Raw genomic sequence first — 22,043 nt, forward strand, 5'->3', positions numbered from 1 at the left:
AAATTCTCCCTAGTTTTTCCTCTGAGTATTCCTAATAGAAACACTTTATTCAACTGTTTGATTAAAAGAAAATACACAAAACAGTCAAGAAAACACAAACCCCCCACAAACAACCAAGCAGTACGTTACTAAAATAAGCAAAACACTGCTTCAAATATGCACAATATGTAGCATGTGCATTACATGCACTATATGTAATATTGTTTTCAACTTGCACTTTTTAATAAAAAGAAATTGTTGCGATGCCCCTCCACTTTCAGGAAGGTGTTCCATTCTCTTCCAACTAGATCCCTTGAATGTGACGAATGAGTAGGAGAACATACCACTTGACAGCTTCTCTCAGGTACAGCTGTCTAATGTGCATTTCTCCTTGTTCACATGAATTGCAGCAGGAGTACAGTGGGGGTCTGGCCTCTTCTGTGTCAAGAGGTTGAATTTGAGAAGGTTCTTAGCACAGAGGGCTCACTCTACCTAAGGGTCAGTACTGGGACAAATTTATGCTGTTCTTGCTTAGAAGAGCACTAAGTTGGAAATGACTTCTGCTCTCTGGTTAATCTGCCTGGTACTCCCCAGCCAGAGCCCTTCTCCTTAGTGCACAACATGACATGTAACTCTCTGAGCTGGCTCATCCTCTGTAATGCAGAAGAAAATGGGAGCTATCTGCTTTGTAAGGTGATTCAAGGAATCCATAAGTTTAGAATATCAGAGGACTTGCTCACTCAGAACTTTTGTCATCATCTGACAGCAGTAGCGGTAGTGGCTGTTCATTCATTGGGTCATTCATTGGGTCACATCTATACAGAATCACAGATTGTTAGGGTCTGGAAGGGACCTCAAAAGATCATCTAGCCAGCCTCCCCTGCTAGAGCAGGATCACCTATACCAGATCACACAGGAAGGCATCCAGGCAGGTCTTGAATATCTCCAGAGAGGGAGACTCCACAACTGCCCTGGGCAGCCTGTTCCAGTGTTCTGTCACTCTCAGTGAAAAAAAATTTTCCCTGTGTTTACATGGAACTTCCTATGCATCAACTTCCACCCATTGCCCCTTGTCCTGTCATTGGGCATCACCAAGAAGAGCCTAACTCCACCCTCTTGGCACTCACCCTTTACATATTTATAAACATTAATGAGGTCACCCCTTAGTCTCCTCCTTTCCAAACTAAACAGACACAGCTCCCTCAGTCTCTCCTCATAAGGAAGATGTTCCACTCCCTTAATCATTTTTGTGGCTCTGCACTGGAGTCTTTCAAGCAGTTCCCTGTCATTCTTGAACTGAGGGGCCCAGAACTGGACACAGTATTCCAGATGCAGCCTCCACAGAGCAGAGTACAAGGGGAGGAGAACCTCCCTCGATCTACTAAGCACAGCCCTTCTAATACACCCCAGAATGGTATTGACCTTCATGGCCACAAGAGCACATTGCTGGCTCACGGTAACCTCCCACCCACTAGGACCCCCAGATCCATTTCCCCTCCACTGATCTCCAGCAGGTCAGTCCCCAACCTATACTGATACCTGGGGTTGTTCTTTCCCAGATGCAAGACTCTACACTTGGTCTTGCTGAATTTCATTTTATTTCTCCCTGCCCAGCTCTCCAGCCTGGCTAAGTCTCGCTGAATGGCAGCACAACCCTCCAGTGTGTCAGCAGCTCCACCCAGTTTGGTGTCATTAGCAAACTTGCTGACAGTGCACTCTGTGCCCTCATCTTGGTAGCAGTTTAAAGTCTCTTACTTTGGAAATCCTTGCTTTAAGGCCATTGTCTAACCGATTACTCTGAAAAAAATGAAGTTTGACTGACTGACCACAAAACTCACTCTAAGTAGTTAAAAGACAGTAGGACATTGTGGCAGTTCAGGCTGGGTGCCTCCTGTTACTGCCACATAAGTTACACCTCTGGTGTCCCGAGTGTGCAACAAAATAAGTGGACACAGGAAACAGCGTATTTCTACCCATAAATCCTGCACCCTATAAATCCATCTGCAAAGTCATTTTCTTCCTCTTTCTCCCCTTTCTGCTCCCATGGGAGATGCTCCCTATCAGGTAACGGTGGGGAAGTATCTCAAGGCCTCTTAGGTCTGTCTGGGCCTAATGCCAGGAGGAAAAAGGAGGGGGGGGGGGGGGGGGGGCAGTCTCAGACCTGGCCAGCCTGAGACTTGCCTAGAAGTTGGGGGGGAAGAAAGAGCACTGGGGGTTTGGGTATACCCTCAGGTGGGGAGAAGGGAAGAGCTAGGAGGCCTCTGGGTGTTATGTAAGGGATTCTGTATGCTTTGGGTTATTCTTGTCACTATGCTTTGTAGTTTTTTGTAGTTTCACCAATTGTTTTTCCATTTAAATTTTCCATACCTCTTCAATCCGTTTGTGTGAGTGTCATTCTTTTGTCCCTCTTGGGGCAAGAGAGGATCCGTCTGGCCCTAAACCAGCACAAACAAAGATACTGCATGAGAGTACATAGTGTTCATAAATTCAACAGGCACAGTTAACTTTGAGTTATAGTATGTTGTAACAGAATAATAAATATTGCCAAATATTATTGATTTTATCAAATATACAGACGTTATCTCAGCTATACTTCTGTTAAGCTGTCTTTGTAGATGAAATAGAGAGGGGGAACAAATTAGTGAGGTTTTCCTGTTTTAGAATCTAAACTGACTAAGTCTGTAAGAAACACAGAAAATCACTAAAGGAAACTCCAGCCAAAGCTCTGGACCAATAAGGGAAAAGAGGTTTAGGTAAAACAGAGTAATGGAACCTAGACTTTCAGAGACTCAGCCTTCCTTTCATACTAAACAGATTTAATGAGATTGTATTTTATAACCCAAGGATCAGATAATTATTTCAATATCATAGAACCACCCTAGGCAACCTGTTCTAGTGTCTCATCACCCTCACTGCAAAGAATTTTGTTCTAACATCTTATCTAAATCCACCTTCTTTTAAACCATCCTATCACTTCATAGCCTTGCAAGAAGTCCCTCTCCAGTTCTCTTCGAGGTTCCATTTAGATGTTAGATGCTACTATAAGGTGTTTTCAGAGCCTCCTCGTCTCTAGGGTGAACAACCCCAACTCTCTCAGCCTGTCTTCATATGAGCGGTGCTCCAGACCTCTGATCATCTTCACGGCTTTCTTCTGAGTCCACTCAAGCAGCAACATATGCTTGTATTGTGGGTTCCAGAGCTGAAGGCAGTGCTCCAGGGTCTCATCAGAGTGGAGAAAAGAGGAAGAACACCTCCCTCAACATGCTGCCCACACTTCTTTTAATGCAACCCAGGATGCCGTTTGTTATCTGGATTGTAAGCACACTCTGCAGGATCATGGTGAGTTTCTCATCAACCAATGCCTGTCAATGCTCCTCTGGGCTGCTCTCAATCGATTCTCCACCCAGCCTGTGTTTGTGCTTAGGACTGGCTCAACCAATATGTAGGACTTTTCACCTGACCTTGTTGAACTGCCATGGGGTTTGCACATGCCAAGCTCTTAAGTCTCTCAGGGTCCGTCTAGAGAGTATCCCTTCCCTCCAGCATGTTGACTGCACCACAGCTTGGTGCTGTCCCCAGCAAAGATGTTAGAGAGCTTCCGTCACAGTACCAGCCCCAGAAAAATTCCACTCTTCAGTGGTCATCATCTGGACATCCAGCCATTGACCACAAGGCTTTGAGTGTGACCATCCAGCCGATACCTTTTCTACCAAGTGTTCCACCTACCAAATCCATGCTTCTCCAATTTAGAGACATGGATGTTGTCTGGGACAGTGTCAAATGCTTTACACATGTAGATGACACCAGTTGTTGTTCTTTTACTGCAACCCCATCACAGAAACCAACCAAATTTGTCAAGCGTGATTTGCCTTCAGTGAAGTCCCATTAGCTGTCAGCAATTGCCTCCTTATCTTCCATGTACTCCAGCATAGTTTGTAGGAGGATCTGCTCATGATCTTGTCAGGCACAGAGGTAAGACTGACTGGTCTGTAGTTCCCAGGTTAAATGGATGCAGTTTTTGCCCATTTCCAGCCACCGGGAACTTCACTAAGCTTCAAAGTCTCTAATTAAAAAGTGGGAGAAAAACATGAATACTAAAGGATAGAACTAAAGCAGCGCTACTTACTAGAGGAACGTTTAATATGTTTCTTTTCATACAAAACTGTAAGTTATGACAGTGCCTAGTTGCTCTAACTATTAAGAAAGGAGATAGTCCTAATATTGATATTTGTTTTCTGATCCTTTAGAAAGCAACATAGGATAATAATTGGTCATCACCTGTTCATATATTTGTTCCTTTTACACAGTAGAAGAGACAGATTTTTCATGTGCAGGCAAATTCAAGATTTTTGCCCTAGTTATAACTAACTAACTAACTAAGTAACTAACTAACTAAATAAATAAATAAAGGTGTGCCTGTGTATATATACATTTGTGTATATATATATATGTATGTGTGTGTGTGTGTGTAATTTACCAAAAAGATGGTAGAAGAAGTGGGTTTTCTCCTAAAAGGAAAACATTTTTGGACTTGATGCAGAGGGACTCCATAACAAAGGCTGTACTTCACATTTGAGGCTTACATTAGAAGACCAGAGTCATATTCAAGTGGTAATCACAATGACGATATTCTCATTAGAGTTAAGAGTCACATTTTTCCTTACCATCTTTTTATTGTAGCAGCAGTGCTGCCAGCAACACCAAAGGTGTTGATTGTAACCATTAATAATAATAACTGTATTCCTTTTCTGTCTGGATTCTTGTTTGTTTGAAATACCTTATTTACTTCTGGTAATACTACATGTTCCCACTGGGAAATCCTTACCTTAAAAATAAGTTAGTCTGACTGTCCTGAGGTTGTGCATGATTTTATTCCTACACAAAACTTATCATTTGCAGATCACAAATAAAACTCTTTAATTTACTGTTCAGTGTTGCAGTGTCCTGTTGTAATTTTGCTAGCCTTTAGTAATGTATTAAGATCTCATTTCTTACAAGAAATCTTACATTTTGGTCCTTGCTCTGGCCTCACCAAGGTGTACAAAACCAGTTCTCTCAGCCTGCTGTATGGGTTTTTTCAGCCTTGAGAGAAGAAGGCTTAGGGGAGACCTTATTACCAGGTACCAGTACATAAAGGGTGGCTACCAAGAGTATAGAGACTCCCTTATTACATGAAGTCACATGGAAAAGACCAGGGGTAAGGGGTACAAGTCAGTCCTGAGGTGATTCCAATTGGACTGCAGAAGAAAATTTTTCACAATGAGAACAGTTAGACATTGGAATAATCTCCCAAGTAGTGGATTCCCCTACACTGGTCAGTTTTAAGACTCATTTTGACAGGGTGCTGGCTCATCTCATTTAAAACACACTATCACCTAGAAAGGTTGGACCAGATGATTGTTTGGGTCTCTTCCAACCTGGCATTTTGTGATTCTGTGTAATTTAGGAAAATGCTAAAATAATTTGTCCTTCCAAGTTGCTCAGCATTGGCTTACTGACAGTAGTGTATGAATTGCTCATACAGCAAAAATGAAGTGTACTCCAAAATATAAATTGGCTTAGGCTGACCAGTAGATTAGGCAGCAAAACTGACTTAGTCGAAACAATAACATAAGTAAGAGAGAGGGACATTGAAGCTTGCAGCAGAGCTTCCTGTAGCAGGGAAAATATGCTTTCCTGTCAGACAAATACTTCTGGAAAAGTATTTCCTTGCTTCTTATTAGGATAGAAATGGAAGTTTTCAATGATACAAAGGGCTCTCCCTTCTCCTAAATATTTTTTGCCTTGTAATTGCTATTAAAAAAAAAAAATTCTGAGAACCTTTAAGAGATCACGTTTAAAGGTACACTTCTTCTGGAATGTGTGTGCATTAGTGTTACTTAACTTGTTACCTCATTTACTTGGATAAAACATAAATCCACGATGTCCTGCTTGTGTGGTTATTGGTCTACAGAGGGCAGTCAGGCATCCCAGGGTAGAATCATGCCAGCTTGATCTGCTTAAACTCTGAAATCATTTTCAACAGGATCTTGCCACTTCAGTATAAGAATTAACTTTCAAGTAGCCTGTAGAAACAATAGCAACACAATATTTTAATAGGAAATCAGGACAATGAAGCAAGGAATTCTATAAAGACAAGTCTGAAAATACATGTACTGGTATCATTTGCCAGATTTCCCTCTCACAAATAATCAGCTCTGCTTATTCCAAAGGAGGACATTATAACTTCTCTGTTACAGTTAAGAAGTGTTGATGGGTGAAAAGCTGATGACTGCAGTGCTGATTGGCACGCTTCTTATATAAATATAGATAGATTCTTTTGCACGGTACTCTATATGTAAATTTGCTGTGGTGGCCCTAGATTGGTAGTTCTGAGACAGAAAAGAATGCAAGTGAAAATTAATTCATTTCAAAATTTTCTGTAGAATTACGGCAATAAAATTGTGGGTCATGCAGTCATAAAATCAAAGATGGTCTGAATGTTACCATAATTAGGAGCCCATCAAAAAATAGGATGTCTGAATATAAAGGACCATGACTTTTCCTGAAGAAACATAAGTAGAAATATTTCTTAACTGAAGGTTGAAAAATATGTCCTGAAAACTTGAATACCAAAAACCAAATTACAGTGAGGAACTAAATGTATCTTTGCCATGCCTCCTCCTTCTGGCCAATTTTCTTTCCTTTCCAAAATGTTTTCACACAGCTTTCCCTCACTTGAGTCCATGGGACGCACTTTTGGAATTTGGGGCTCTGTGGTATCATTTTCTAGTGGCTCTGTTCAACCAAGGGGAAGAATCTGGATGTACACGGTGACCAGTCACATGGAACACAGTAAATGTGAACCTGAGAAAATACCTCCAAACCCTCATCTGTCATCTCAATTCTCAATAGAAGGTTGCTATGAGACCTGGCAATGGGTGAGGCTATGCAAGGGATTTAACAGTAATTCTTCCTGGCCCTTTCATGTAATTTTAAATGTGTATGCCTGGCTGCTTCTGGTCTCCAAGATAACAGCTTGAAAAAGAAAATATTCACTTGAGGTAAAATGTTTGTTTATTTATTGAAGCACATAATAGTTTCAATGCACATAAGCTTTAAATAATGTGTAACTTAATTGAAAGTATTCTGCAAATTTTGAATGTTTCTTGTTTGTCTTTTTGTTGTTGTTGTTAAAGTGTTTAACTTGATGCTTCTTGTGCAGAAAAATAGATAATGAACACAAATGAAATAATCTGCTGGAGTGATAATCATTTTATATTACCTCCTGGGTCCTTCCCACAATAGTGGCATTGAGCCTTGTGGAATCTTCCCTGTGGAAATGCTACAGACATTTGCTTCAAACAGACTGCTTCTCTGCTCCCTTTTCTTTGTATTCAAGCAACCATCATCCTGTGGTTTGTTTCAGGAACAAGACATTGCAGTTCAGACATCACTCAGGTGCTTACACCTGTGCCAGCTCAAGGCAGTTGTCACCACCTTCCAATAAAACAGCCTGCTCAAACAAAGGTGAAGAAGCAGTCACCCAAAATATTGGGGGTACCTTCTGTCTTGCAACCATCACAATGACATGCATGGACACCCCAAGAATGACTCATCTAAACGGGGGCCCTAACACACCTGCATCATTGCAAAAGTGGTGCATGATCTGCCCCACTATGGGAACACCTCTACCAACTGACCACATGTGGAACAAAGAGGAACTTAAGGATAAAAATCAGCACCACAAACTGCCAGATGTGTATCCACCACCAAGAAGACGCTGACCACTCAGGACACCGCTAGAACTTAGAGTGGTGATACTTTTCTCCACTTGCCTCTGGTCTTATCTCACTTCTCTCTCCACTCCCATGTCTCTCTTTATTCCTCTCTCTCTCTCTGACACACAATAGGCAATCACCTCACCTGCCTTTAGAGCAATTGTATAATTGAGGCAATCTGCACAAACATGTAATCAACAAATCTGCTGTTATTCCAGCCATTTCAGTCAGTTTGCCTCAAATCACCCCTCATGTATTCACCTCCTGAGAACCCTTCCTTCACAGGCCAGGTCGCCACAAGCTCCCTCAGACCTTTTTTTTCTTTTTCCCAAAAAATATGTTTTTCCCCAAATGTATTGGTTTTTTCCCCCAATTACACTATTACACTAATCTTCTCTGCTTATGTCTTGGATTTTTTGGTAGTTTTTTAATCTTGCAGGGTTTTTTCTGAAAGAAGTGTGCTGAAGGCTTTTATTTAACTGTGGGTTTTTTTCCTGGATTTCAGATACAGAGCTTTCAAATACCATCCAATACACCAGTTAAAAGGTGATTCATTTACTTCAGGCTGTCAGGATGTATCCCTGGCACCTTTCTGAAAAATGCATAAATGTCAAGGGTTAGGGCTGGATCAGCCACTAAACAAGTGACAGACACTGCTAGCACCTTTCCCTTCCCGAAAGGTAAGAGAAAAGGAATAAAGGAAGGAGATTTATGGATTTGAAAAGAAAACTGAAACAACTTTAGTGAAAGAATAAAATAAAATAAAATACTTACAAAACAATGCTGAATCCAACATCCCTGATGGCAATTACATCATCTTTACCACTGGTGCTGTGGACAGGCACTGGGGAAGTCCCAGACTGCACTCAGTGGCAGACAGGAACCAGTTTCAAGAGCTGGATTCTGTAACTGGATGCAGGAACACATGGACTGGGATTGAAGGCAGAAAAGAGAGAGTTCTCCTTGAATTCCAGTCACCAAAGAAGAGATCTTGACCCCCATGATCTGTCAGGTTTATACTGAATATGACATATATGGAATGGAATACCTAGCTGGTCCGTGTAGAATCACCTGTCCTGCCTGCTCCTCCCTGCACGTTTTTTTTTTACTCTGCACCCTCTACACAGTACACAAGATGTAGCAGTGACCTTGGCCGGCATACCAATCCTTGGTGCTACCTGGAAACATCAGTGAAACTCATCACAGCTAGAAAAGGACCCTATCTGAGAAAACATTCTGTTGACTTCGAAAAGTGCAGCTACTTAGAGAAGACTGAGAATCTGAAAAGTTAAATCACTGAACAGAAGTCATTCTGTTCTAATGCAAACCAGGACAACAAATTCCGGTAACTTCTCTGCTAGAAACCTGTTATCTGACCATCTGCTCTTTTATACGGTTTTCATAATCGACTTTTCCCTTTAGCACTCATTTACTGAAAATGTTTTATAAAACTGTTATTTTTTTCACTGTATGGGTGCTTAAGTTTTAGATTATATTTCCAAGTGCTCACATTTATTCTTTGAACTGCCTCTGTATTTTCAGACTGTTTATAAGCAAAGCCACTTTGGTTTTCCATCTTTGTCCACCTTGGTGAGAAATGTAAACTCTTGGAGTATTTTCCCTTCTAAAATATAAAGGCTTTAAAATAATTTTCTCCCATACATTAAAATAAAAGCAAACCAACCCCTCTGAGCAGTTTTTAACATGCCAGTGCTATTTACAGCAAACTAAGCTTGCACAAACTATTTAATTAATTGACACTCTGTGCCTTTCAGTGCACTTTTCATATTTCTCATTATTTTTTGAAAATATTTTAAAAGAAATTCATTTGGGATTTTTTTGCCTTCAACTGTCTGAAAGTCAACACTATGCATGTATTTCTCCTGGCAGTTCCTCCATTGTCATGCTCAGATGATGCCCTGAACATCAAATAAATCTAGTTTTGATGGGGATTTGAGAATTTTCGAAAACATTCTTGGTCCAGGGAGGGCTTTGAATAAAACAATTAGAGAAATGGAGTGAACTAATTGCTAAATAGAATTTTTATTTCAGGTTTATAACAGTTGTCTTCTCCCCTCTGTTCTCTAAGGTATAGCTCACGGACAAAATAAGTGAATCAAACAGCAACCAGTTTGCAGGCTTACTTTTCATCCTCATACAAGTCTGCAGGCATTTTAGAAGAAGCCTGGAGTGCCATGTACCAGATCTTACATCTCTAGAAAACACTAACTCCATTTGTGCACATATTTACATCCCTGACAGAAGTGCTGAAGTATTTCTGCAGTGTCTGTCATCTCTCATAACTGGCCATAGGTTAGCGATTTCAGCCCTGAACATACAGTAATGTTGTCTCTCTAGCTTCTGCTTTTAACAAATCCTTTGCCAAGCATGTTCTTCTGGATTTAAAGCCAGCAAGACACTCTTTTCACCCGTTTCATACTTCTCCTAAATGCTGAGTGAACCCTGAGAGGTGGGGCAACAAACTGTTTTTTTCTTTAACATTTCAGAAAAGAAAACTCCCCAATCTGAAAGGCTGCGCAACAGTGCAAGTGCCTTTTTCCAACACAAAGTCTTTGGATGGGAATGATACAGAGCATACGGTGTAGTGGCCCAGGCCACAGGCCACTGGCTGCCAGGGGCCTGCCTTGCACCGTCTCTTTTCTGTTTTTAAAAATCCTTAATTTCAGACTGCAATATTAATGAGTTGTGCCCTGATTCTGCTCCTATTGAAGTTCAGGACAGCTTTATAATTGATTTAACACAGGTAGAATAAGGTCCTGAATCTTATCAATTGTAAATTCTGTTAGGCAGATAATAGTTTCATGATGTATTAGTCGTCCAAATACACATTGGTTCCTCAAAACAGTTTTAATCCATTAAGCCATGTTAAGTTACAAAGTTAATATAATAAGGTTCACCTCACCTGAATTCTGAATTCACCTTCTAGTCCAATCAGCTGAAGTAGAAGAAAACATGGAGAGAAGATTGAGTTTGGCAAGATGCATTAACCTCCTTGAAAATTTAATTTGATCTGTTAGTGCTTATGTATGTAATCTCCCTCTGTTCCTTATATAGCTTTCTCATTTTTCAAAGTTTTGTCCAAATTGTCTTCACATGAATAACTGGAAGGAAAACTTGTAATGACTCGCATCTTAGGATAATCCTACCCTTTAAAGCAAATCACAGCAGTCACATCATTCTCCTGTGTCTTGAGTTAACGAAATGAAAGAATTTGAGAATTCCCCAGCAACAGAGGCTGTTGCATAGCTGCAGTCCACCAATTCCATAGGATTCAAGCTTCTAAACATTTAGCAACACAACATCGCACCCTAGTCCCTGAGTATAGAGTTATTCAGTAGGTATCTGGGTAGGAGTACTCAGACTTTCTCTTTTGTATAACAGAGAACATCTACAGTTAGACTTCCCACATGAAGCAATGGGAATCGCCTGCTCTGTTATGTCCTTTTTTGATTTTTCATAGTCTTCCACTTCTGTTTTTAAGTCCTCTAGTTGGTCCAGCTCCTGCAAATCAGAACCCTGATTATAAACAGTGTTAAGAATTTCAAGATTCACATTACTTGAAAAAAACCTTTCTGGTTTGAATAGGCTTAAGGTCTAGACAGTCCTGCTAATAATTAGCAAGTATTATTCAATGTAATGAAGGACAGCACTTCCAGTCCACACAACAAACTAGGTGGGGGAGGGAGAAGGCTGGGGAGAGGGGAGAGAGGAAGAAAAAGAAAGAAGAAGGATGATAAAGGTAAAAATACTACAGATCCAAGGCTAGATTCAGCAAGCAACGAGTAATAACTACAGGTATAAGAGCTAGCACAGAACTGATGCTTCTCTTTAGGAAAAGCAGCACATATCTTTCAAAGGTCAGGACAGCTGGAACCAACACTCTCTTTCCTCCAACAGGAAGAAATTGCCAGTATGGGTACAGAGTACCTATGTTTCACATGGACTAGTTACAAGTCCAGCCCATCATAAGCTCTCTCTGCTCTCCTGTTGCTAAGGAAAAATTGGATATTTCTTTCAAAGTGGCAGAAGATTAGTGAGAGTGCAGTGAAGTTTGTAAGGAGCAGAGAAGCTCCTGGGCAGCCTTACATATCTGGGACTGGACTGAACTGTATTGCACTCAGTGCTCTCCCCTCATTCCAGGGCAGAGGTGGCCCCCACTATGTTTCAAATAGCACTAGGCATGCTTCACAGCCCCATTCCCTACAGAAGTCTAACAGCACCATGTTCCTTCACTGGAAGCCTAATAGTACCATATTCCTTCATTAAACTATTCAACATGACAGCTCATTGGCTGTATTTGAAATGTATAGGACTGACTTTCATGTCATTATGCTCATGTAGCTGTAGCAGCTCCACTGAAATCACTGATGCTCCCGTGCTATAGAACTAAAACAATGAGTTAGCATCAGTTTCCTCAAGTCGCTCTGTGGAGAAAGATTCCATCCAAATAAAGAAAAAGACATATTTCATCCTTAAACAATATAGGCTGAAGCTTTTCTAATTTATTATGTGATTTTTTTTTTTTTCAGCAAGAGCTTTACAAGTATTTCAGGATGAAAAGTTTACTATAAATACAAAACCTGCTGCATTCTCCAAAGGAACACCCTGGATCCAAGTTAGCAGGACTCTGATTTAGCCTTCTGCTTGTCACTGCTGCTAAAAGTTCTTCCATAAATAAATTGCTTTTTCTAGCTTCTGCCCATGAATTAAGTTCCAGCTAGAAAAAGGCATTTGATAGACTTGATGCTAGCATGTTACATGTTGCATATATGACTTCTCAAGTTATATGTAACCTTTGCATTCATGTATTCCTTCGCATTCTGAGTGTTTCTATGGCAAGGAAGCAAAAATCCAAAGCAATTTGCTAATATTGCAGAGGGTGTACTTTTTAATTATTGGTTTACGTTCTTTGATCATCTCACTGAATCTCTAAAGTAAAACTAAAGCTTCACTCTCTCTTACACACAAAATGAACAGACACACTAGAGTATCCACGCACTTAAATGAGATTAATTTCTTCATCACCTCACTGTAGTCAAGCCCTAAGGTAAGACAGGACCTCTTGATATCTATTCCAAGACATGCTGGCCCATAAGAACCACCTTCACTAGGTATCTGGTACCTTCGCTAGGTACCAGAACAAAAGCAGGTTTTCTGCTGCAAGTGCACCATGGCTGCTGCATATACTGCAATGTTCTCTAAGGAGAACAATTATAACAATTGACGAATGGGGAAAAGGAGAAAGATATTTTTTAGTTTGTGTTCTGGTGTCTTCAGAAAAGAGATCTCAAGACCATGCTAAATAAATGCATAAAGACAGAGACTAAATGTAAAAGATGTTCCCATCTAAATCAGCAGTGAACAGTGTAGCTTAAGATGAGTTTTGAAGGAAAGGGATGCAGCAAATCAGCAGGCAAAACAGAAGAGCAGCTCACCAGTACCACTTTCTTTCTCTGCCATTCTGCGGCTTTGGTGCTCAAACCAGCTGACTGACTTTTTAGCACTTCTTGCTTGGCTGTTGTTTAAGTGCAAGAAGGGGAAGGGAAGGCTGCTGCTTCCTTTCTCAACTTTTCTCCTCTGCTATTAGCACTATTTTCTTCTTTGGAAATAGCCTGAAGGGTGTTTTCAAACAGCTGGTCGCCCATCAGCAGCGGAACATAAAGATGATCTGCTTGCAGATAGAAGGGAGAAAGACATATTAGAAAAGAGGTGAAAAAAAATGCCCAGCAAAGTGTTTGCAGGCCATAGTGAGTAGTAAATGAGTGAGAACAACTAGAAAATACAAGGTCAATACAGAACTCAGCTGATCTGATAATGAAAAGTACAGGAAGATAGAAATGTGTGACAGAAATTGTTACATGACCTCAAAGTCAAGGGCAATAGAGGCTGATTAAATGAATTCATACAAGGTACAAAGTACTGTAAATGTAAGAAATGTCTAGAATGTCTCCTATATGCTCACAGAAGATCATTTAGAAATTACAAACGCAAGTTAGTTAACATCAGACTCTATTACACCATCAATGTAACGCAGCCATGAAACAAAGCAAATGCTCTCCTAGGATGCAACAGGCAACATATTGTATGACAGAATTAATGTCGTAGTACCAGACACAGATTGCAGCACTTGAATTCTGTCTACAGTATTCTCATAAGTGTGATGATTATTTCCAGCTAAGAAAGGTACCATGAAAGGCCACTGGCATGCTGATAGGACTAAATGAGGTTGGTCCACTTAATCTACTGGAATGAAGTCTGAGAGAAGAAAGGTTACTGATATTTCTAAGTACACTGAACATGAAAGCAGAGCTATTTAAGATGGAAGATGAACCTGGCATTAAGAACTTTGTAAAATTGCCGGGGATAAGTGTAATTTCACCACAGAAGGGAGCTTGCAAAACTGCACCGATACTGCTGTATCAGCAGAAGAGTCATGGCAGTGGTGAAGTCCCTGGTAAACGGAAAAACAGAAATATTGTACCCATTTTAAAGAATGATAGAAAGGATGATCCTGGAAACTACTGGCTTGTACCTGGGAAGATCATGGAACTGAGCTTTTTAGAAGCTATGCTAAGGCACATGGAGGACAAGGAGGTGATTCAACACAGCCACCCAACTTGGCTTCACCAAGAGCAAGTCTTGCCTAACCAATCTAGTGACCTTCTATGATATAGTGACTACATCAGTGGACAGAAGAAGAGCTACTGACCTCCACATGAAGGTCATTGATGAGTGCTGTCCCTCAGGGTTCAGTGTTACGTTACTACTGTTTAATATCTTCATCAGTTACACAAACAGTGGAATCAAGTGCACCCTCAGCAAGTTGGCAGATGACACCAAGCTGACTGGTGTGGCCAACACACCTGAAGGATGGGATGCCATCTGGAGGGATCTGGACAAGCTTAAGAAGCAGGCTGATGGGAACCTCTTGAGGTTCAACAAGCCTGTGTGCAAGTTCCTGCACTTGGGTTGGGCAATCCCTGGTATCAATATAGGCTGGGGAATGAAGTGATTGAAAGCAACCCTGTGGAGACAGACATGGAGGTGCTGGTGGATGAAAAGCTGGACATGAGCCAGCAGTGAGCATAGCCCAGAAATCAAACTGAATCTTGGCTTACACCAAAAAAATAAAAAAGTAGCCATTGGGTTGAGGGAAGTGAATTTGCCACTCTACTCCAGTCTGGTATACTGCATTCAACTCTGGAGTCCTTAGCACAGAAAAGACAGGGATCTGTTGGAGAAGGTCCAGAAGAAGGCCACAGAAATGATCAGGAGGATGGAACACCTCTCCTGTGAGGACAGACTGAAAGAATTCAAGCTGTTCAAACTGGAGAAGGCTTTTATTATGACCTTTCAGTACTTAAAGGGGGCTTATAAGAAAGATAGAACCTTTAGTGGGACTTGTTTTATAGGACAAGGGGTAATGTTCCAAACCTGAGAAAGAATTATTTATAATGAAGGTGGTGAAACAGTGAAATAGGTTACCCAGAGAGGCTGCAGTTGTCCTTTTCCTAGAAACAATCAAGGTGAGGCTGGACATCACTCCATATATATATATATATATATATACATATATATATGCAATAAGATCTAGATAAGGCTGTCCTTAATTACCACAGAAGTGTTGGGCTAGATGACTTCTAAAGGTCCATCCTGACCCAAACCATTCTGTGATTCTGTGATTCTATGAAAAAGTATGAATGGTGCAGGGAGGATGATTGACTGGCTTCCATTGAAGAGAAGTAGTAAATTTATTTTAAAATAGTAATGTATCAGTATATCATAGGAAAATTAAGGAAGGACCTCTGAAAGTCATATAGACTACCTGCTACTCAAGCATTACCAGAAACACTAGATCAGGACAGTCACTGATGACTAAGCAAATTCCCTTGCAGAGGGATTTCTAGGGAAAACAAAATCTTGGCTCTAAGGAAACTAGTATTAATTTTTGCATCTCAAAGCATCATTTGTAACAGTGAACAAATTATCAATACCAAAGTACAGCCTGGATGAGAGACAAATTTCCAATTATTATCCTCCTTTTCCAGAGCATGTCACTGTTTGTCAGCTTTATTAGTCTGCAGCCACCGGTGCTAGTCTCAAGGCTTTTTTAGGATTGAAGACTAAATGTTCTTGCATAAGTGACTTGCAATTATTTGCCTACACACAGCCATTACCTCTCCAAGAGTTAAGAGAGGTCATTTAACACCATCTTTATCCTGAGCTGGTGCCCTGGCCCCCCTTCAAAAAATGGAGTTTATTAAAGAAGCTTTATAAATCCTTCAAACAATACCAAAATTAAAATGGAGAGAGGGTCTGTATCTTGCTTGAATAAAGTCAGTAATATACTATGGTAATGGAATTTTCCTTCCACAAAAGAAACAGAATAGAGTTAGTAGATTACTTGCCCCTTCCTGTTGTTTTGCTTCAGCATTGCCCTGAGTTATTTTACAAAAAAGAGGCCTGCTGGTAAAAAAAAATGGCTGGTGAAAAATAAGGAGGGATTATGTGATAATCATACCTCATCAGTGGTGATTATTCTTGTTTCATGAATCCTTTGAAATCAAGTTCTGAGGGATTATAAATTGAATTTTACGAGTTCACAATTCTTTCCTGCAATGCAACCATCAGTGATGAGTTGAGCCAAGAAAAAAAGATTAAGAGAACTAACTTTGCTCCAAGTTGTTCCAAGTTGAAATCTAGCTGTTCAAAATAGCAGTCCTTTACTGCACACCCTAAGCAGAAAGTGCTATTCAGTGGTATATGTAGGCATATTGGTTTCCCAAGACAATTGAACTTCCTAGACTTGGTCTCAGGAAACTGGTGAATTGCAGGCACATTCAGAGTACATAAATTTCATTTATTCTTTTATTTACATTAGTTACCAGGATGAATGGTTTACAAGGACATACAAAAACAGTTGCCCAAGTCTGTCTGGGCAGCCACTGGAACATGCCTGTGCACATGGCTTTGCCCAGCCAATGTGGGGCTGCCCTTCAAAGACAGTCCAGAAGCTGGTCCTTGGGGTTGCAGCAAACAACACTGAGTGGAGAATTTGGGAATTTCACTCACAAGGGGACAGAGGAAATTAAGAAACACCTAGAAGAAGCTGCATAAATTTTGCTGCCAATTACCCTGCTGCACTGAGATAAAAGCTGCCATGGGAATGGGCTTTACAGACCAAGCCCAGATTGGGGTCTCCAACACAGCAAACTATTCTGACTTAAACCAAAAGTTTCTCAAAACTGATCTTCGTTTCAACATTTTATAACAGAAAGTTGAAACTGTTGACAACACTGCAATTTTCCAGGCTGGAGGCTGACAGAAGGAAAAAAAAAGAATTATTATTAGAAACTGAATTTTCTGTCATAAAAGCATGTGGACAGGGAAAGTTCCAAACATTCAATGTATTTCTTGAGGGTGATTAATTTGTTCTCAAACCTCCTTTAGTTACTGAAATACTTAACACTCAAACACTGTTATGTAAAGCTACCAAGAAAACGCAGGGAATGTCATTTTAGTTAACAGAAGCGATTTTATTCCTATAGGTCCTGGTATAATTTCCATCTATATCCTTTTTCTTGCTCTGTTTTGCTTGTCAAAACTTAAAGAGACAATTCCCATGCTGTGTACCACCCACCGTGGTGTGATTTCTTAATTTGCATGAATATCTGGAGCCCACGACTGTCTTAAGCAGCAGACAACTCACTCTCTTTATGGGAAGCTTTTTAGTTCAAAGAGCTCAGCTGATTGTAATAGTGCCTGCTGATTGCAAACATCAGAGTTCCAACATGGGAAAGAAGTAGAGCCTGGATACTGCGAGGACTGTAGCTAATATACTAAGCCTTGCAGGGCTCCAACACAGAAAGAACAACAGGATGAAGTATCGCAAGGACAAGAAAGTCGTTACTGGAAGGAAGTATTCCACCTTTCATGTTCAGCCAAGGTCGCAGACCTGGCCATCTTCACTGTTCAAGTCTCAAGGACATTGGCAGATCTCCTGCAAACCACTGAATGCTGCATAAAATGAGTGGTTATTGGCACATTCAGGTGGCTGGTTTACATTTCTAATTGGCTATTTAAATAGCCAAAATATAATTTGCCTATGCTATCAGACTAATTATGTATGCAAACTCATGATACATGGTACGCTTAGAATGTACACAAAGCTTTAAAGTTGCACATCCAGAAAAAGCAAGGGCTACAGCACCCTAAAGTGCACACAAACCAAGAGCCAAGAGCAACTCCAGTATGGCACATACCTCAACCCTATACCAGAGCACACAGGAACACACTCAGGTGGATTTTGAGTATCTCCAGAGAAAGAGACTCCACAACCCCCCTGGCAGCCTGTTCCAATGTTCTGTCACCCTCACAGTGAAATAATTCTTCCTCCTGTTTCAATGGAACTTCCTATGCCTCAACTTCCACCCATTCCCCTTGTCCAGTCATTTGTCTTCACAGAGAAGAGCCTGACTCCACCCTCTTGGCACTCATCCTTTACATATTTATAAACATTAATGAAGTCACCCCTTAGTCTCCTCTCCAAACAAAACAGATGCAGCTCCCTCAGTCTCTCCTCATAAGAAAGATGTTCCACTCCCTTCTTCTTGATTACTTGGTTCCCTGCCAGGATACCTGCATCTCTCAGACATTTTTAATGCAGTGCAGAAGCCTCAACCTCGTGAAAGCAAGCCATCTCCAGGATTTTTTCTTCACTGACAAACACAGGGCCAGAGCAGGATGTGGTCTAATACATGATGCTTCCACAGGGGAGTCAAGAAGCACAGAGCAGAGCAGAGCCGTGGGTGCAGTGAAGGCCTTTGTAGGTAATAAAACCCTCACAGCCGTATGTTGTAATTACCCCTCCAAACAGCAGAACTTAAGTTATTTTTCAGGGCTGGAAGGTCAGTGTTGTTAGTGCTGTTTTTTTGCACAGATCCTCCCCTCTTTTTGCAGTTTTGGTGAGACACCAGGGAACTTCTAGAAGAAAAAAACTGTTTAACCTTCTCAGTCACGGGCAGTGTTAAGCTCTGGCAGACACTTGGCATCACCACAGCCTGTGTTTTATCAGTTGCACTTAACAAGCTATTTGCAGCTTCCTAGTTTCTTCCAGCACATTGCACATTCCTTCAAATAAGAGCAGTGAAAGCCAAACCTGCTGACAAGTTTGCTCACTGTTCTCACCAACAATTGCAGAGATTATAAGCCTGTCAGAAAAATATCATTAAAGATCAAAGAGATTGCTTTCCAGAGTCCTTCTGAAATGCCAGTTAATATACAAATAGCTTTCTCTTACTCTCCAAACCCCAAAAAAAACTTCTTATGTATAATAAACATACTCTATACTTACAGAAATAATAACTTTTTAAAAAGACAATATATCATGAAACATGTTTGTGAAGAAATAGGTATATTTCATACAATTCTCATAATACATTAATATTTTTTTGAGCAACATCTCTTCTTGTCATGCCCTCCCATTGTGAGTAATCTAGAAAAGGATCACTCACCAGAAGGAGAAAACATCACACATATATATATATATATATATATATATGTAAGTATAACAGGGTCATGGAACTAGCTTATGCTGGTTATTGCAAAGAAAATCAATGATAAATCTCAGAAACTCTGTAGTTCATTACACTGTATTCCTGTTATGCAGAAACATGAACATGACCCAGGAACAATGGACCAGAGGCTCCTTTGATAACAACATTAAACATGGGAAATATGTGCAGACAAAATGCTGGGTTTAGCTACCAATGCAGTAGTAGCTATAGATGGACTTTATTTTTAATCATTACTTCCTCTGTGGTAATATGTACCTAACAGCTCTTTTTATTTAGAAGTTAAAAGTAAAAAAATAGTTAAATAATAAGCGTAAATTATATGCTCAAATTTTGCCAAATGAAAAATCCCTGCCTAAAAATATCCTGGTTTTCTAGCATTGTCCATATACCAAAAATCTTCACCTCCAAGTCAGGTTTCTGTAAAAAGAAAAGTGAGAAGTCAAAATTATTTTTTGCCATTGCCAACCTATTTTAAACCATAATTCTGGCAGTTGCATAATACATTTTAAATGGGGGAATATGGAAAATTAAATTACAGTGGTATCATTTTTTCATAATCTGACACCATTTGTTTAAAAGAAATTCAAGTGTAGATATGTGATTGTCTTGGTCTGTTGTTCCACAACAGCAAAGGGCAGTCAGCCACTGAGAAGTATCTGGATTAGAACAGGAATTAATTCCCTAAAGATGAATTGGATAAGAGTCTTAAACAGCAAGGTTCCTCAAGCCCTTTGTATGAAAACACAAAGCTCACAATTTACTGCAAAAATTATAAAAAAGTTCAGCTTCTTTGACTGGAACATATCTTCAGGGGGCTAAATGATGCTTTTAGAAGGAGCATCAGGGAAAGGCAGAGGCTGCTCAGAAGACTGCAGTTTTGGGCTGTATGTTTCTGAACCACATCATGAATTGAGACTAGGTTTTATCTGTACCCATGGCCTTCTAAAAGACATGTTTATTCACTTTCCTGCCTCAAGAAGAGCTGGTCTTTTAATCGTGCTTTGTTGCCTGTACAGGTAAATTTGTTTAATCGGTGGTGTGATTTCTCCTTGATAGCTGTGTTGCTTTGGGAGGTAGTCACTTTTGTGCACATAATACTTGACATCACCACCTTCTGCAGCTACCAAATATGCCCAGACTTTCTCTTTATCCTTCTTTCTGTATTTTTCTTTCATCATATACTGAAGTATTGGCAGCCACATCTTTTTCAGACCCCCTTTTTAGTTCTATATTTTGTCCAAAAAAAGAATTGATGAGGAGTGTAACTTGGCTGGTTGGTTTTGGTGGATTTTTTGTCCTGATTTTTTTGGGTGATAAAGGCTTGGATGTTTTCGTACAAGGATATTTCAAAGTGAGTAAGTATATATGTTTTCTGCTGAGTGAAAACTTCAGAGGTGATGAGGTCAGCTTGAGCAAGCCTGCAGCTTCATCTCCCATGGAGCTACTGATAGTAAAAATGAGCATTCTAATTGCTTCTGATTGTCCTACCCCTGCATGTATTCCTATCAGAATTATTCCTACTCAGAAAATAGCTTTATCAAGTGTTAATTATTGGAACAGCAGCCCAGGGACAACCAGGGCTTGAAGGGCCAAACAGCCAAATGCATACACAAATAACTTTGAAGTACAGATGTGCATTTTCTGGTTTTGACTTCATGTTCATGTTTGAACTATGGTATGTTTTTTTAACATCTACATCTTAATATGTATAATAATAGAAGCTTGCAAATCTTAAGTAAACATTTTCATATCAGATCTTCATTAAAGGAGAATTTTGTTAAATTGATATCTCAAGAGACTGTATGATGTCAAGTGTCAGTAAATATTTATCCAGTTTTCCTTTGAGGCATCTAAATGCTTTCTTAATCCTAAACCCCACACCTATCAATAGGAGGGGAATCCAGGACCATCTGATCCACAGAATCACAGAATCAACCAGGCTGGAAGAGACCTCCAAGGTCATCAAGTCCAACCAATCACCCAACCCTATCTAGTCAAGTAGACCGTGGCACTAAGTGCGTCATCCGGTGTTTTCTTAAGCACCTCCAGGGACATTGTTCTCACCACCTCCCTGGGCAGCCCGTTCTAATGGGCAATCATTCTTTCAGTGAAGAACTTTTTCTAAGATCAAACCTAAACTCCCCCCTACACAGCTTGAGACTGTGTCCTCTTGTTCTATTGCTGGTCACCTGTGAGAAGAGACCAACCCCTACCTGGCTACAACCACCCTTCAGGTAGTTGTAGACAGCAATAAGGTCTCCCCTGAGCCTCCTCTCCTCCAGGCTAGCCAACCCCAGCTCCCTCAGCTGCTCACAGGGCTTGTGCTCCAGATCCCTCACCAGCTTTGTTGCCCTTCTCTGGACACGTTCCAGCAACTCAACATATTTGTTGAATCAAGGGGCCCATAATTGGACACAGTACTCAAGGTGTGGCCTAACCAGTGCAGAGTACAGGGGCAGAATGATTTCCCTGCTCCTGCTGGCCACACTGGCCACTTAGGCACAATGCTGGCTCATGTTCAGCCTGCTGTCAACCAGTACCCCCAGGTCCACTTCTGCCTGGCTGCTCTCAAGCCACTCTGTCCCCAGCCTGTAATGCTGCATGGGGTTGTTGTGGCCAATGTGCAGAACCCTGCACTTGGACATGTTGAATCTCATGCCATTGGACTCTGCCCATCTATCCAGCCTTTTAAGGTCCCTCTGCAGAG

Source organism: Indicator indicator, chromosome Z, assembly GCF_027791375.1.
Source record: "Indicator indicator isolate 239-I01 chromosome Z, UM_Iind_1.1, whole genome shotgun sequence".
NCBI classification, from domain to species: Eukaryota; Metazoa; Chordata; class Aves; order Piciformes; family Indicatoridae; genus Indicator; species Indicator indicator.